This window comes from Balaenoptera physalus, assembly GCF_965194825.1.
Source record: "Balaenoptera physalus genome assembly, chromosome: 1".
Taxonomy (NCBI): domain Eukaryota; kingdom Metazoa; phylum Chordata; class Mammalia; order Artiodactyla; family Balaenopteridae; genus Balaenoptera; species Balaenoptera physalus.
Genome location: NC_138882.1, coordinates 155167245 through 155185917, shown reverse-complemented (window position 1 = coordinate 155185917; position 18673 = coordinate 155167245). Strand labels below are relative to the sequence as shown.

Sequence of the window (18673 nt, the reverse complement as noted above, 5' to 3'; positions counted from 1 at the left end):
TTGTGTGTCATGGGATGCTCATTTCACAGGTATTTCACACAAATAAAAACAGAAACTTTTAAACTGTGACCAGCACAATGAATTAAAAGCTGTATATTAATAATATAAATCACCTTTGCTTATGAAAAAAAGGATCCAAAAAAGGAACATCTAGTCATTTATGTTTATAGTTGTTAGGAATCTCCTTTCTTTGGACAGTCAAGCATAAAAATAGATATGTGGGTACCAAAGATGCCAGTCTCCAGTGGCTTTGCATCCACTATAAAGCATCAAATTTAAATGCAGCATTAAAGAAAAAAAATCTCATCCCTAGTGACAAATCAACGTCTAGAATGATAGTCAAATGAGTGTTCAGCAGAGGATGACAAAGAGTTTGGGATATACAGTATGACAGAGTTCTTTCCGTGAACATCAATTACAACAGGGCAGCAGCTCGTTTGTCCAGAAGAGAAATATTTATTATCTGTGTCTGACACTGTGCATGGTATCTAATTGACCTCTAATAGCATTTACTGTGTAATCCTGGAGTGACTTCTTAAAGTTAAAAGCAGTGGTGGAAGCATATTTTCTAAAACCAAGTCAAGCAGCAGCCAGATATATGAGAAAACAGATGTACTTTAATTTGGCATGATTAGAGAAGAAAACAGATATTAGATTAATGATATTATACTTGGAAATTATTTATCCTTTGTTTCATTTAAGTAAAATTCGTTGAGCAATGTACCAGACCCTGTGCCAGAAACTGGAAATACACAAATAAAACCTGTCCCTGACTACTAGAAGCTTGCAGGCTAGACATATTCTGTGCAACTAACTGTAATTCAGTGTTTTCAGTCCTCAGAAAGAAAAGGTATCCAAGTACTAAGGGAGAACACTATTCTCTTTCTCCGTGGTCATTCCCCAAGGGCTCTGGCCCTACCAAGTGGCAGGTACCGGAGACCTGCACCCTGTACATTAATCTTACCCAGTCATCAAGCCCATGAGCACCAAGCATGTGTTATACATGGAGAGCCCTACGACTACCAGAAAGTAGGACAGGGAATTAGGATTATAGCCCTGAGCTCAGCGTTCAGAGCCTGGAAGCAGACACCACTTATTTATTCATTAATCAGCAAACATTAAATGAGCTTTTATTAGAAGCTGGGTCCTGAGCCTCCATTTACCTGCAGTCTTCCTTCTACTGCTCCCAATTCATTCCACACAAGTTATGCCAAACTCTTAATTTTCACTTCAAATACCAATAAGAATTCCTATGGGAATAAAGCCTTGCTTTAAACCCCATCCCATTTGATTGTACTGGTTACAAATCTCACAACTCTTGTCAGCTCATCCCCTCAGGGAATTTGCCACTGTTACTTATGCCTCATCTACTAGCTAGGATCCTTCTAATGTATAACTCTAGCCAGAATGAAGAGATTGCTAACCATGAAATATGCAAATAGCTTTGCTTCAACCTGGAAATACTTTTAAGCCCGCTCTATTCAGCAGGCAGGAAATACTTGAAATGCATCTCTAGCTCTTGGTTATCAAGAATTAGTCCCCTGGTCTGTGGCAGCATGTCTGCATTGTATAATCCTGGCCCCCAGGTCACAGCTGACTGATTGAATTAGACTAATCATATTTTCTTCACTAGAAAATCAAAATTAGGAGAGACAGCTAGTCTCTGGGTGTGTAGCCCCTTATGAAGTGATTGATTTTAGACATGCTGAGGCAGTATGATGTTTGGGGCTTGATGACCAACATGATAGAAGGTAGAAGGTAAATTATAACATAGAGAGAAATACAGGGTTTTTGTGGGATCATCTAATTTTGTCATGGGGAATAAGAAGCAGAAAAAGCCTGTCTGGAGGAAATAACAGAGAAGAATGACACCTGAGCTGAGGAACAAAAGAGTTATCTAATGAGTTTCAAGATCCTTCATGAGACCTGGCTACCCTTGGTGCTTATGAGAAACTTCTGTATCTTTTAATAAGCTTTTTTTAAAACTTAAACTAACTCTCAAACTTGTTTGATTTCTGTCACTTATAAGCAAATAATTCTAATTAATATAACACCTCTGTATGATTTAGCCCCACAAACTTGTTAGTGCTTCTAGCTGTTCCAAGCTCCCTCCTCTCTCCTTATGACCAACCTCTGAAGTACTAGCATATCTAAACCTAGCTCATTCATTCATTCATTCATTCACTTACTCTTTTAGGAACATTTACTATGTACCAGGTACTATGCTAGATGATAGAGATAGATGAATAAAATATAATCCCTGCCCTCATATCACTCATTGAGCTGTAAGAGAGATAGGAAGTAAGCAATTATAATACAGAATGATTGGGATTAGATGAGTAGTCAAACATACAGCTATAGGAACACGAAAGGTTTAGGTGGCATCCAAAGGTTTAGCTGGTCAGGAAAAGATTCCCAGAGTAACTGCCATTTATAAGATAAGCAGGAGATTGCTAGACAAAAAAAAGTAGGGGGAAATATGATATTTCAAGGAGAGGAAATAGAAGGTACAAAACAAGAAAATTAGAAATCTTATAGTTGGTATATATGGAACATCAAGTAGTTCTTTATGGTTGGAGCTTTGTGCATAAATAAAGGGAAGGGAGTAAGTGGTAGGAGGAGAAGTTAAAGATATAGACAACATCTAGGTCGTAAAGAGCCTTGCATATGAAGCTCCAGAATTTGAATTTTATTTTGAATGCTACAGAGTCATTGAAGAATTATGGACTGAAAAGTTACAAAATAAGATTGTTATTTTAGAAAGATTATTGTGTCAACAATTTGGAGGATGGAGTGGGAGACAGTAAGGGAAGAGAGAAAACCATAAACACAGGAAGCCTGTGAAGAAACCTAAGTAAGCCAGTTTAGAAGAGGCAAAAGCCTGAAATAAGATTGTAGTGATAGGGTGGGAGAGTAGGGAATGTCTTTGAGAATATACCCTGTGAGACTTGATGAATATTTGGTATTGTGATGAGATAAGGAAGAATCTAAAAGGACTCATGTTTCCATATTGGATGACAGCTGGGAAGATGACACCCTGAATGAGATATGGAACAAAGGAGAAAGAGCAAATGTAGGAAAATAATGAGTTCAGTTTTAGACCAGTTAAGTTTGAAGTGTATGTGAAATGCCCAAGTGTACCTACATAGCAGGCAGTTATAGACTGGGGCATGCCTCCCAGCAGACAGTTAAGGGCTAGAGATAACAGTTCTGGGATCTTATTGAAGCTCTGAGTGTATATAAGGACATACAAGGAGAGTGCATAATATCAGTAGAGGAGGGGGTAGGGGAAGAAGCCTTGAGGGACACTGGTGTTTATGGAGCAACTAAAGTCATAAAAGCATAAAAAGAGCATAGGATGTTTTGGCAAATGCAAACCCGCTAATGTGGATGAAACTAAGGTAAGGGTGAGAGAGATGCAGGAGATGGGATTGGAGAGGAAGATAGAGCCAGGTCATGAAGGCCCTTTGTGTCGTGATATTTGTCACACAGCAGGGCTTAATAAATATTTATTTATTGAATGAATAATAAGGGTTTACTACTTGTTTCTGTATATGATAAAAACCACTGAATGTCTCTAAGTAGGGATTCTACTTTACTGAACCTAAATCATCATCATCATTGTCATTATCATCATTCTCCCTTACATTTGGATAGGGTGTTACTGTTTAAAAGAATTTCCACGATTCTTCCATCTAGAACTTGCAAACACTCTATAAGATAGTTGTTTTTAATATTCCTTTTTATAGATGTAATGCTGAGGCTTAGAGGAAAAGCTACGAAGTGCGAGAGAATTCTCAGATTCTCATTCTTCTCACTTCCAGTGCAGTGCTCATTTCAGTATACTACTGTCACCTCTCTGAAATAGTTTTCCAAAATCATACAGTATGTTAGCACTGTAAAAACACTCACATGCTTTGTTCTATTTGATAATGTATGGGTTCACATGTGGATAGCATAAACAGATATCTAGTTTGCACTGGACTGAGAGGTTTCCTGGACTCAGGACTTTCAGTGCTAAAACTGAGACAGTCCCAGACAAACCTGGACAAATTGATTACCCTACCATTTACTATCTTCCTGAAGGAGTAAGTGTAATAAAATAATTAGGAACATGAGCTCTGGTGTCAGACTGCCCAGATTCAAATGCTGAATCTACCTCATATTGTCAGTGATTAGACAAATTACTCAACTTTTAAGAGCATCAGTTGTCTCATCTATAAATTAGAGGAAATAAAAATACCTTAATTTTCAGGATTAAATTAAATAATACATGTAAATATCTAGCTGGATACCTAGCACAGAGCATTCAATCAATGACTTCAAATTTCTCACCTCACATGTGTTCTTTCCTCTATTCCCACCATCACTAAACTATGTATGGACTAATATTTTTATTTTTCAATTTTGATATCAAGTTAGAGCAATTTTGCAACTCTGGAGAGTGACTCCACTGGGATAAGGAACAAAGGGTCCCAGCATCTAAATCTCTGCAAGTTTTCCTGCTCTGAGGCCCTGGACTGCTGAGGGCAATGCACTGGGCTGTATTTAAGCTGGTTTTGTGGCAATAGGCAGGTCACTTGCTCTCTTTGGGTTTAAGATTTTCCACCTACAAAGCAAAGAGATTTAATTAAATGATCTCTAGGGCCCCTTCCTACTTGGACATTCTATGATGTCTCCATTTCCTAAACTCTACTAAAAGGGTGAGAAAAGGACCAATCCTACTCTAGCAATCTAGCAACGCTTTTAAGTCCCAAAGCCCAGAGATGAAAGTATGAGAATAACCAAAGGATGCTGGTGAGACAGTCACCAACCTAAAATGAGTGTGACTTTTTTCAAATAAGAAATAATAACTACAATTCACTATATGCCTACTTAGTAACAGGTACTGTTCTCATTGCTTTATATATGTTATATTTACATCATATTCTAATTTGCACAGCTACCTTGTGAGGTAGTTATTGTTACCCCCATTTTGTCTTTAAGGAAACTGAGGTTCTGACAAGTTCTATAAATTATCAAAGTCACACATCTATCAAAAGATGGAGGCAGGTCTTTAACCCAAGTGTGTGTAATTCAAATGCCCATGGTTTTCGTATGGTAGCACACTGCTATTGATGATTATCTGTCTCATCCCATAAGAGGTTCTGATTTTTAGCGTATATAGGCATCGAGGAGATATAAGCATGATTTCACAATATCCTAAAAAACCCCTACACACATACTCTAATGTTCCAACCCAACATTACAATTTAAGGAAAAAGGTATATACACTCTACTTCAACTTTAGTAATCCCACTAGGACCACAAAGGAAGGCAAAGCCAGCCTCTGTAGAATGGAATATGGCCCTTTGTTATTTTCCCATCATCTTAGGAAAACTGACATATTCCTGTCAGTTTGCTCTCAGAGGAGAGAAATCCTTTTCCTTCATATTTATGAAAACTTTCAGCTTAGCCAAGGGCACTCTGTCTAGAAGCATAGTAGACTATAAGCTCCATGAAGGCAGGCAGGATCATGTCTGTCTTGTTCAGTTTAGTAAATGATCAGTACCTAAAACAATGCCTGGCACATAAAACATTCTCAGGAAGTGAAGTTTATTATGTTATGCTACAGCATAGCCTGGCTTATTCTCACTATTATAAAGCCCTAAGTCACATGGATGATATTCAAATTCAGGTCTTTGTGATAACAAAGCTTACACCTTTTCACTATGTAAAAAGTTAGCACAATATGAATATCTTGTTGCTTAGAAGTATTTACTTACCCCTTCTCCTAATTTGTTCTATGCTCGTTATTTCAAGTAAATACAAAATTAGGTGCATTACTTCCCCAAATTAGAGATGAATTGCATGCCACTCCAATTGAGAACTATGCCTTTGTGATACACCACCAGGCAAAAAAAAAGGTACTGGACTATTTGACCATGTTTCTTCACCTTCAACTCAATTTAGTTTAATATACTTTTATGAAGGAAGGGGAATCGAGAATTATTATTTGCCAAGCACCCACCCTATGCCAGACATTGTCCTGGAAGCTTTGAGTAGATTATCTTACTTAAACTTCACTGGTCCCAAGGTCACATATATACCAAGGGATGGCACAGATTCAAAGGTCTATGGATTTTGAATCCTGTGCTCATTTCACTGTTGCCTTTCCATACTGCATGGGTGTAGTCTCCAGCCATTGAATAGAATAGTTACTAGACCCATGTTTCTCTTTATATTGTTATGAGTTCCAGGAAAATCCACTGCAAATTTTCTACCCTCTTGACACAGTTCTCATATTTGCTAAAGAATGTACGTATTATACTCTCTTCAGGCACTGTATTGTTTCTGGCATTCCACAACAAAGTTCTGCTAGTGTTCCAATTCTTACTTGTCAATCTAGTCTGTGTACAGTTCTTAGAAGTTACTATGGACTCATGAATTAGCTTTCTCTCAAGTCAGTGGTTTCTGAGCTTTCCTATTCTGCTCAGTGCTTCACCCTCCTCCTTCACACACACACTTTCAGCCAGGTAATGAAATTTCCTACTATTCTTCAGTCTGGGCCCTGGGCTCCCACTCTCCCTTTGAACTTAGCATGCACCTTTAAACTAGTCATGTTCCATGCCCTAGCCAGTTTAAAAAACAAGCTACAAACATGAATGTTTAATCTTGGTGACCATCTAAACTTCTCATCCCTACTCCATGATGGCCTCTTCCCAATGGTCCTCAACCTCCTTGTACTTGTACTTATTCTTGTTCTCAGTTCCAAGTTCCTTTCGCAGCAGCCCAGCCTTAGAGAGGCTTTAAATAATACCTTAAGGGCTGGATTAGATGACTATTAAGATCCCTTCCTGCATAGAGATGTTAAGATTCTAGATTATAAAGCCAAGATTTTCTTAGTGCTGAGGTCTCCAATTTATTGTCCTGCCAGCTTTGCTCTAATCCCTTCAACTCCTGAGGATTATCACTATCATAAACATCAGATTTTCAATGTGCCTGGGTGGCATATTGTCCAGATTTCTCTAGGATCTTATATGATTCTTGAGTCCATGCTTCCTGCTTCAGCATCCATGAATTCCCTCAGATGCTTGTCTGTTGGGTTTTTGACTCTGCTTTACCTTTGATTTGAACATATTTCTAAATTTATGACCTTTGGCATGGCTTTTAACAACTGCCTAGGCTCAACAACAGTCCTGCACAGCATGGATCACACTGTGGGCTAGACATACAGTTGGGAATGAGGTGAAGCATAGAATCTACAGATCTTGGGATTTCACCAAAGGACAGTACCTAGGGTGCCTAAAGAGGGGTCATATTTCTATAATGCTCCACCAACTTCCTAAGTATAACCACATCTGTAATAAACATTTCTTGAACATCAACTAAAAGGCATTTTTCTATTGCTTTATATTTATTAAATCATTAAATCCTCAAAACAGCCTTGTGAGGTAGGCATCATCAATATTTTACAAAAAAAAAGAACCCACAATAGAGAAATCATCTATGGGCACAGAACAGAGGTCAAAATGCCATAACATGGCTAAGATAATGATGTTCTTAATACAGAATTCAATATAATTTTATAAATTGAATTGAAAAGTAACTTACAAAAAAACAAAAACAAAACAGATTTACACCAACCACTTTCCAGAGATAAAAGGGAATAACATCTGTAGCCCCAACCATACTAGGCTATAATATCACCAGTTCACCAGTTATAATCAATTGGGCCAGTAGTCTTTGCTCCTACCTGTTCCACAGATGCCCCTCTGAAAGCCAAGTACTTTATTAAAGAAGACAACTTTCCAGAGATAAAATAAGTCTTTAGTCAAATGTTTGCAAGTAGCACATGAGCCAAAAGAATGACATTCCTAGACATAAGAGGTCTGTTCTTTGGTCAAGGGTATGCATGCTAGCACTTGATCAAAGAGGATGACCTTCTCAGACAGAAAAGGACTACTCTTGAGTCAAGCAGGTATGAGAGCCCCTGTTTGCAGAGGAAGACCCTTCCAGACAGAGGAAGATCTTGCAAGGGTTTATGAAGCTGAACTCCCATTGTGAGAATTTCTACCTAATCCAGCAAGATCTGACCTACTTTGTGCAAAAGTCATGTTTCAGTCTTCTAGGACCAGACCAGCAGATCACATCATGAAGCTGACAGTACTGCTGATGGGAAAAAAAAGTTATTTAAATGGAGAATCAGAAAAATCTTTACACATGAGACAATGACAATACTATATTTAAAATACTACTAAAATTGAAATAGGCTAAGTTGCTTTTTCTAGATGCAGGAAGAATTATGATACAGTTATAATTCTTAGTTGTAAGGGCTCAGATTAAAACCAGTAGTTCAAGCAGGATAATGAAAAAACAGTTATATCTTCTATACCTGCAAAATCCTGTGGCCTAGGATCCCAGGTAAAAATCATCCAATACTATATCTTGATTGAATAGTTACTGGTTTTATTCTCTGGTACTGATTAAGGTGACTAGTAAAAAAGAAGTAATGCAATTGGGAATGAATTAGATACTTTAACAATACACCATTTGATGCCTTGCCTTTCTGGATATTGACAGTATATGAAACAGTACATTATATGTATCAAACAAACAATTCAATGAAACAGAGTAGGAAATCCATAAACTAACCCAAGTGTACAAAAAACCTTAATACATTAAAAAAAGACAGCATTTGAAACAAGTTGAGAAAAAGATGAATTAATTAATAATGGCTAAGAACATCTGCCTAACCACTTGGGAAAGAATATAAGCTAGAACTCTAACTCATTCTGTGTGCATTAATATAAATTACAGCTATATTAAAGAATGAAATGTAAAAACAAAACCACAAAAGTACTAGAAGGAAATTTGGTGGCTAGTATACAATTATGTGGAAAAAAAATCTAATTATAACACCACACCAGACATTTTAAAAGATTGGCTGATTTTACTAAAAAATATTTTAAACATCAGCAGAAAAGAGAATAATAGCTAACAAAGTGAAAAAGCAAGCAAACTAAGAAAAAAATTATAAAATTATATAAAGTGATTATATGAGAGTTATGTGCTATCTTTTTGTCTGCCATTGAATTTTTAAGTACTAATGTTCTTTTACTGATTTTTCTATCAACTTTTCATCCATTTCATTGTAATAGTGTTTCAGAAGAACACATTTTAGTGAGTAATTTTTATTTCCTTTCTGTGGTAATAACCAATTTTCCATTAATTACAACCTGTAAAATATTTAGCTTTCATTATATCCTTGTTCTACACTTAAGAATATTTCTAGTGTTTGAGTTCCTTAAGCTATATATAGCACAATCCATAAAAAGAATAACAACAGAAAATTAAAAAGAAAAAGAACAATGAGTACTTAAGCAAAATGAGGAGTGGTTGGTTGTGGTCATGTCTCCAAAAGAAAGTCTTCAAGCCATCTGGAAGCCTATACCGCACATTACCAGGAATTCTGTGTTGTTGAGATAGTAGATATACCATAGCATCAGAAAGCTGAAAGTTTTATGTGTGTGTGTTCTATTGTTTTTGTTTTTCAGGGTCAAAAATAGTCTAAGTGTTTGTATTTATTTTATTTTTATTTTTGTGCCCTGAAAATAAAGTTGTAACATTAGCTTTTATTAAGTACTACATACAATGATTGAAAAATTCTTTTTTTTCTCAGGAAGGAAAAAATAGAGTCAAACTGGTAAATGAGTAAAAATCATGAATGGACAATTGACCAGGATAATGTAAACTTAAATACAAGAATATTCAAACTTACCAGTAACTAAAGAAGTGCAAAATTTAACAAAAACATAAATTACTTATTTCACCTAACAAATTGGTAACGAAGCAAGATAGAAATTATCAATGTTGTTAAGAGTTTAGAAAAAACTTAATTTTCATTCAGCACACGGTGAGTAGAAATTGATACAAATATTTCTAGAGGGCAATTTGACAATACATATTTTTAAAAGTCTTTTGAAGTACAAATCATTTGACGTACTTTTAGGACTTTATTTTAGGGAAATAATTAAAGATGTGTATAAACACATTTGTATGAGAATGGTTCAGTATAGTGTTGCTTATAGCAAAAAAATAATATGAAAGTGCAATAACCTAAACTAAATTTCAAATAATAATTACTTACTTACAAAGTAATATAATATATCCATTAAAAAATTATGATGTAGGATGGATTTATTGACACTGAAAGATATTCACGATTGAAAATTGAACAAAAAAAAAATCACAAAGAAAACGCAGCAGGATCCCACTTTAGTAAACCATCACTCATATCTAAATCTGGAAGTATATTTACTAAAACTTTAACAATTATATATAAGTGGATGGATTAAGGAACCTGTGCATTTGCTTCTTTTTCCTTATCTCTATTTCCGATTTTTCTACAACATATATTTGTTTAATTTTAAAAATTAATTTTTAAGAGCACATTAGTAAATGATAATCTAAGAAACATCAGGATACTCAGGTTTAGTTTCCATTATTTCCTGAGACAGCCTTTCACACACACCTAAAATCTCCTCTATGGCAATCTTTTTTACATTTGTTCAGCATCCTTCTATTCTGGCTTTACCCACCAGCCTAGTAATATGCACCTTTGACTTCCTTTGCCTTTGACTCTTGCTTTGCGTCTTGAATTCTTCCTCCTGGATTTCAGGGAAGAGGATCTACATAACAAAGCCCCTTTGGCACAGTTCTGGGAGGCCCATATTTATACACAACCTTCACAAACAGTTTTGATTTTTCTAGCCTTGCCTTTCTTTGGCATGGTCTCCAATGGAGTTCAACAAAATAAAAACGTGTGAAAGTTATGAGTGGCTGAAAAACGCTTTCAGGAAGAGGAGCAACCTGACCTGGGCTGGGAAGAATGAGGTGAGGTTTGGAGAGATGGAGGATAGGGAGAAAGGAAAAAAACATTTCAGGTGTGCAGATCATCATGAGCAGAGGCACACTGGGAGGAGATAGTAAGTAAACCAGGGAGTGGAGGATTCTTACTGGTGGAAAGTGTTAGGAAGTATGATTTTTTTAAAAAATTGAGTGGAAATTTTGCATTTTTTGAATTTCACTTTGTCTGATCTTTCTTGTGAGCTATGCGCCTAGAACGGAAAAAAAACTAATAGAAAGTAAAGCAAGCCAAATATCAAGAAAAATTATATTAGCTTTAAATATTACCAAAAAATGCTTTTTGACCAACTTGTATACAATTTTTTTTTTTTGATGTGGACCATTTTCAAAGTCTTTATTGAATTTGTTACAACATTGTCTCCGTTTTATGTTTTGGGGTTTTTTTTGGCCCCAACGCATGTGGGATCCCAGTTCCCCAACCAGGAATCGAACCCGCACCGCCTGCATTGGAAGGCAGAGTCCCAACCACTGGACCGCCAGGGAAGTCCCACAACTTGTATACATTTAAAAGCCCTTCTCCACTTGGTGTCAATTTACCTTCCCAGATTAGACTCCTTTTACCTTCATCATAAATTCTATCTATGTATGTGTTACAATTAACTAACCTTTAAGTGTATCTTATCTTTTCATTCTTCCACGCCTTTGTATATTACTCCCTCTGTTTGGATTGTCCTTTTCTTACTTTTCCAACAGGCACAATTCTATTTATTCTTTAAGGCCCAACTCAAATGCCAACTCCTCTGTGAGGGAGCACCCTGATATCTCCAGGCAAGAGTAATAACTTCTGTCCCTGTGTCTCCTAGAATCTGTTCATTCAACTATTACAGTACTTGAAGTTCTCTTATGATTACTGTGAATATATTGATCCCTCCACCTAGACCAGTACCTCCTAAAGAGCCAGGATTGTCATCATTTGTTCATTAGAGATGATCATTTGTTCATTTCTAAATCCCAGAACCTACCACAAGGCCTAGCACATACTAGGTGTTCAGCTAATGTTTGCTAAATGCATAACCCAAAGTTAGGAAGAGGAGAGATACTATATAGTAATTAAAAGAAACTGGGTTAAAGAAAAAAAAAGTATATTTGAAAATAAATATGAAGGAATTAGAAATTTATCTCTCATTTAATGAAACAAAAAAATGGAAAGTAAATGTATATTTTAATTGAACAACTTAATTGTAATATTTTGTTTTCCTTAATTTTCCACTAACTCCTATGTACCCAGAGTGGGCAGCACTATTTAATGTACAGTGATATTTAAGTATCATTTTAATCATTTAACTAAATTTCTTTTAATTAACAAATGCCTTTTAAAGTTCCTAGCCTTGTAACATTAAGCTAAATTCAATCTTCATAAATCAGTTAAGTTCTTAGCATAATGAAGAGGTTGGCTTCATTTTTCTTACTAGAATAATGCTACTAAAGGTCCAAGTTTATGATATAATAATTCTACTGTACCAAAATATAGAAGAAATATTGCTTAGGGAAACCGCCAGGTAAATGATTCCACCTGTCTAAAGTCTGGCTTTTACTTTTTAGTAAAATGGGAATGACAACTTATATTATTATATAATACAGTTTACATTAAATCTATATGTGACAATGTATGTAAAGTACCTGGCACTGTGCTTGGATCACAATAGAACTCCAATAATCTAGAGCTACTAATAATCATGAAACCGAGCTCAGCAACTCTAGGAACTAGAATTTTCCAAACCTAATGGTGTAATTGAGTCTTTGGCATTCCCAGGTGCCAGGTAACCATCTAATCTGCATATAGCTAAGATCTCCTACTAAGGGTCACTGGCTGACAGTAACAAGAAGAGAAGGTGGTAAACTGGCATGGCTCATTTTACACCAAAATACAACCACAGAGTTTCACATGTCTTTGTCCCTGACCATCTCCTGGCCAGCACTGTCCCTTTCTAGTCTAGACCTCTAATACATGATTCCATGCCCCACTCCCCAAGTCACCTCTGAACTATTCTCCACCAGTACATTTTTCACTACTAATACCATCTCTCTTGCCATTCTTCTGAATCCTGGGAAAAGCATTAGCCTGGTGGATAGAGCGATGGACTAACTGGCAGGAGGTCAGAATTCTAGTCCCTGCTCTAGTCCTTTTAGCCCCTACTCTACTCCTTACTCAGACTTTTACTTAGCTGTAGGTATAAGAAATGGGAAACTACATACTAGCAGAGAGAAAAGAACACACGCAATGATGTGTACAGAGGAGCAAGAGGTTTTAAGCATTTCAGATTTGGGTAAAATAAGGCAAACAAAGGAAAAGCACATTCAGGCTTTTCAGCAATGTTCCCTGTTATAACGAGGAGCTGAGATTTTACTATAAGGAAGGTAACATAATAGTGACAGTACTCTGGAACATAATGGAGTTTTTCTGGTAACAGGTCATCTTGGAAAAAGCCAGAGCAAAGGTAAAGATCTATCAGCCTGTGAAGAGGATGGGATTGCTGGTCTGCTTCAGGATGCCACATGTGTGCAAACTAGGTGTGCTGTGTATTGCCCCCACTCCTGCCTTGACGTTCTAGTTACTGATGTCCTGATATCATAGTAAATGTCCTGAACAAGCAGAAGCTAACATGTGGCAGTCAAACTACACATTTTCTGTCTTTTGGTTTCCTTATCTGTGAAAGAAAAGAGTAAAATGAGAGTCGTAACATTACCATAGTAGATCTAGAAAGACATTTGTCTTTAGTTACCACTTTAAAGTACTTTTTACGTGTAAAGTATAATAATTTTATGTATATTTTCTCATTTATATCTCATCATACTCAATCCCTATTTTATAGATAGGAAACTGAGACTCAGAGAAGTCTAGTGTACAGAGCTAGCTTTGGAGTTCAGCTTTGACTAGCTTCAAAACTCATGGTCTTAATTCCACAACTGCTCAAATATAATCCAGTTCAACTCTCTCACTTAAAGATGAGGAAACTAGGGGTCTGGATAAAGATGGCTCCTGAGCTCGTGATGAGGACACCCACTATCATCACTTTTACTCACATAGTATTGGAAGTCCTAGCCACAGCAATCAGACATGAAAAAGAGATTTAAAAAAATCATCCAAATCAAAAAGGAAGAAGTAAAACTGTACTACTTGCAGAATGACATGATAGTATATACAGGAAACCCTAAAGATTCCACCAAAAAAACTATTAAAACAAATAAATGAATTCAGTAAAGTTGCAAGATACACAAAGATCAATATACAAAAATTGCTTGTGTTTCTATATACTAAAAACAAACTATCAGAAAGAGAACCTAAGAAAACAATCCCATTTACAACTGCATCAAAAGAATAAAATACCTTGGAATAAATTTTACCAAGGAAGTGAAAGACCTGTACTCTTAAAACAATAATACATTGATGAAAGAAATTGAAAATGACACAAATAAATGGGAAGATATACTCATGGAAGGAAGAATCAATATTGTTAAAATGTCCATACTACCCACAGCAAGATTCAATTCAATCCCTATTAAAATAATGATGGCATTTTCAGAGAACTGAAACAAATAATTCTAAAATTTGTATGAAACCACAGAAGACCTTGAATAGCCAAAGCAATCTTAAGAAAGAAGAACAAAGCTGGGGGCAACCACACTTCCTGATTTCAAAGTATACTACAAAGCTATAGTAATCAAAACAGTATGGCACTGGCACAAAACAGACACATTGAGCAATGAAACAGAATAGAGAGCTTAAAATAAACCATGCTTATGGTCAATTAATTTACAACAAACAAGGCAAGAACATACCATGGGGAAAAGACAGCCTCTTCAATAAATGGTGTTGGACAGCTACATGCAAAACAATGAAGTTTGAACACTCTTTTACACCATAAACAAAAATAAACTCAAAACGGATTAAAGACTTAAATGTAAGGCCTAAAACCATAAAACTGCTAGAAGATAACAGGCAGTATACTCTTTGACAATGGTCTTAGCAATACTTTTTAGGATCTCTCTCCTCAGACAAGGGAAACAAAAGCAAAAATAAACAAATGGGATTACCTCAAACTGAAAAGCTCTTGTACAGTAAAGTAAACCATCAGCAAAACAAAAAGGCAACTTACTGAATGGGATAAGATATTTGCAAATCATATATTTGATAAGGGGTTAATATCCAAAATATATAAAGAATTCACACAACTCAATTTAAAAAAATATGACTAAAAAATGAGCAGAGGACCTGAATACACATTTTTCCAAGGAATACATATGATGGCCAATAGGCACACGAAAAGATGCTCCAAATCACTAATCATCAGGGAGATGCAAATCAAAACCACAATGAGATATCACCTCACACCTGCCAGAATGGCTATTATCAAAAAGACAAGAAATAACAAGTGTTGTTGGTGAGGATGTGGAGAAAAGGGAACCCTTGTGCACTGTTGGTGGGAATTTAATTTGGTGTAGCCACTATGAAAAACAGTATGGAGGTTCTTCAAAAAATTAAAAATAGGATTACCATATGATCCAGCAATTCCACTTCTGGGTATTTATCCAAAGAAAACCAAAACACCAATTCGAAAAGATTTATGCACCCTAATGTTCACTGAAGCACTATTTACAATAACCAAGACAGACAATCTAAAGATCCATAAATAGATGAATGAATAAACACACACACACACACACACACACACACACTAGAATATAACTCAGTCATTTAAAAGAATGAAATCTTGCAATTTTCGACAACATAGATAGACCTAGAAGGTATTATGCTTAGTCCAATAAGTTAGACAGATAAAGACAAATACAGTATGAGCTCACTTATATGTGGAATCAGAAAACAAATGAACAAACAAAACAAAACAGTAACAGATTCATTGATACAGAGAACAAACTGGTGGTTGCCAGAGGGATGGGAATGGGGGATGGGCCAAATAAGTGAAGGGGATTAAGGGGTACAAGCTTCCAGTTATAAAATAAATCAGTCATAGGGATGAAGATATAATGTACAGCATAGGGAATATAATTGTTAATATTACATTAACTGTATAGTGACAGATATTTACTAGACTTATCAAATGGTGATCATTTCGTAATGTATATAAATGTTGAGACACCATGTTGTATACATGAAACTAATGTAATATTGTATGACAATAATACTTCAATTAAATTTTTAAAATTTAAAATATTTCTTATAAAAGATGAGGAAACTAAAACCTATAGAGGAGAGAAGACTTGAGCAAGGCAACAAGACATATTATTTAACCAATAACTATTTTTCATCACTTACTATGTACCAAGCCTATTAAAAAAAACAAGGCTAAAGATATTAATAAACCCCTGCTCTTAATTAAGCTGTACCCTATTAGACTGAAATTCCATAAGGGCAGACATCATAGTCAGATCAAATAAAGGAAAGACAAATCTTCACAATTTTTCTAATCACTTTTTTTCTGACACTACTCCTGTTTTTCTTATTTTCAAAACTAAAAGTAAAATAACCTCATTAATAGAATGAAATCAGGAGATAATTCCATTATTGACAATATCTTTAAAAAGATTTTCTAAGCATTTTCAATTTGGCATACTTCATTTTTATAGATCTAATTATGAATGAAGTTTAATTGGATTTAATTGCAGTTTAAAGTCTCTTGCCCATCCTCCTGGCAGGGGTAGAAGAGCTGGTCTACCATCATATCTAGTCACTACATGCAGCACACACATAGAAACAGAAAAATTAACATGATACTTATTAATCAGTAGGAGAATGTACCAGTTCCAAATTTTGCTTCATTTAAAAAAAATTATTTCTTATTGTTTCCTGGTCTTGTCTTTTACAGAAGTTGCTCAAAACTAAACTGGGGTTTACTTCACATTGCTTTTTGTGTAAAGCTCTAGTAATGTTAACTTGTTTTATATTTGGTTACATCTGCTGGGGATACCAGTCCCCTACCCTTTCTTCACCTGAGAATTCTAATTCACCCTTCAAGACTCCACTTTAGTGGTTTCTCCAGGAAGCTGGTCCTGAACCTCTCCTCTGGGCTTTTATAGCACTCAGAGCACATCTCTTAGACTTTACCATACCATATGTTAAGTATCTGCTTATGCAAATCCTTCTCCCAAGAGCCTAAGCTCCTCAACAGATGTGTGGGTCATATCCTATTTATCTTTTATCCTCAGCCCCTAGCTCAGTACCTGCTTTATAAAAAGGGTTCAATATATGTTTGCTCAATTAAATTGAACAGTGAAGAAAAGTGTATTGTACTCCTAACCAAACAGAAAATGAACTAGATGAGATCCCAAATCTTGTTATTTAACATCTCTGTGCCCTAGGGGCTTCCCCTTAATAATAATAGCACTAATAAACAATATTGAGAGCTAATATTTATTTAATATATATTAGGAATCAGATAATGTGCCAAACATTAACTTATAAGGTAGTGTATTAGTTTTCTTGGGCTGCCATAACAAAATACCACAGACTGGCTGGCTTAAACAACAGAAATTTATTTTTTCACAATTCTGGAGTCCAGAAGTCCAAGATCAAGTTGTCAGCAGGTTTGGTATCTTCTAAGACATCTCTCCTTGGCTTGCAGATGGCCATCTCCCACTGTATCCACATGGTCATCCTTTTGTGTTGTCTATGTCCTAAACTCCTCTTCTTACAAGGACACCAGACATATGGTTGAGGGGGTCACCTTACAACCCTGTTTTAACATAACTACTACTTTAAAGCTCCATACAGAGGTACTGGGAGTTAGAACTTCAATATAACAAATTTGAAGGGGACACAATTTAGCCCATAACATGTAGGTACTATTATTTTTCTTATATTCAAATAAGCAAACCAAGGCTTAGTGAGAATGGGGAACAGACTCTCAAAGAGCTCCAATTAACCTCACCTCCTGATATTCACATCCCTGTGTACTACCCTCCTCGAGGTACTACCATACCTCGTAGGTATGGATGGAACGTGTGACTTGTTTCTAACTAATAGAATATGGCAAAAGTGATGGGATGTCATTTACACAATTAGGCTACATAAAATTGTAAATTCCATCTTGCTAGAAGGCTTTCTCTATTGCCTTATCAATTTTCATGCTTTGATGAAGAAAACAGCCATGTTAGGAGAACCATGTAGCAAGGAACTGTGGGCAGCCTCTAGTCAATAGGAAATGAAACCCTCTGTCAAACAGGCTGTAAGAAACTAAGTCTTGCCAACAACTATGTGAGCTTGGAAGATAACCTTTCCCAGTCGAGCTTTCAGATGAGATCCCAGCCAGGTTGACACTAGATTGCAACCTCATGAGAAATCCTGAAACAGAGTACCCAGCTAAGCCATGCCTGGATTCTTGACCTATAGAAACTGTGAGATCATAAATGTGTCTGCTTTTAAGCCACTGGGTTTGTGGGCAAAATTGTTATACAGCAATAGAAAACATGGTGATACATGTCCAACTTCACATATTAGTGAGTGGTCAAGTTGGGATTTGAACTCTGATCTCTGTGATTCCAAAACCATCTATGCCATATGAGTACCAATCATGAAGGATTGTTGTGGGGATTAAATCAGACACATGTAAAATGCATCTAATTTAAAATGCACAGTTCTTGACACCTAATAAGCATTCTTAAATGATTATTGTTATTGTTTTAAAGTTACACAACCATGTCTATTGCTTAACAAAGGCAAGTAATATCTGAAATGTGAGAAAGGGAAAAGGGCTTACAGCAAACTGACTAAATGCAAATCAAAGATATATTGATTTTAGACTTCCTA

General features: G+C 35.9%; 1 protein-coding gene across 1 annotated transcript in view; it reads right to left on the bottom strand.

Annotated features, from left to right (window-relative positions):
• Positions 1–18673, bottom strand: part of AGBL4 (AGBL carboxypeptidase 4) — a 1388494-nt gene that overhangs the window by 980491 nt on the left and 389330 nt on the right. The window lies entirely within an intron of this gene.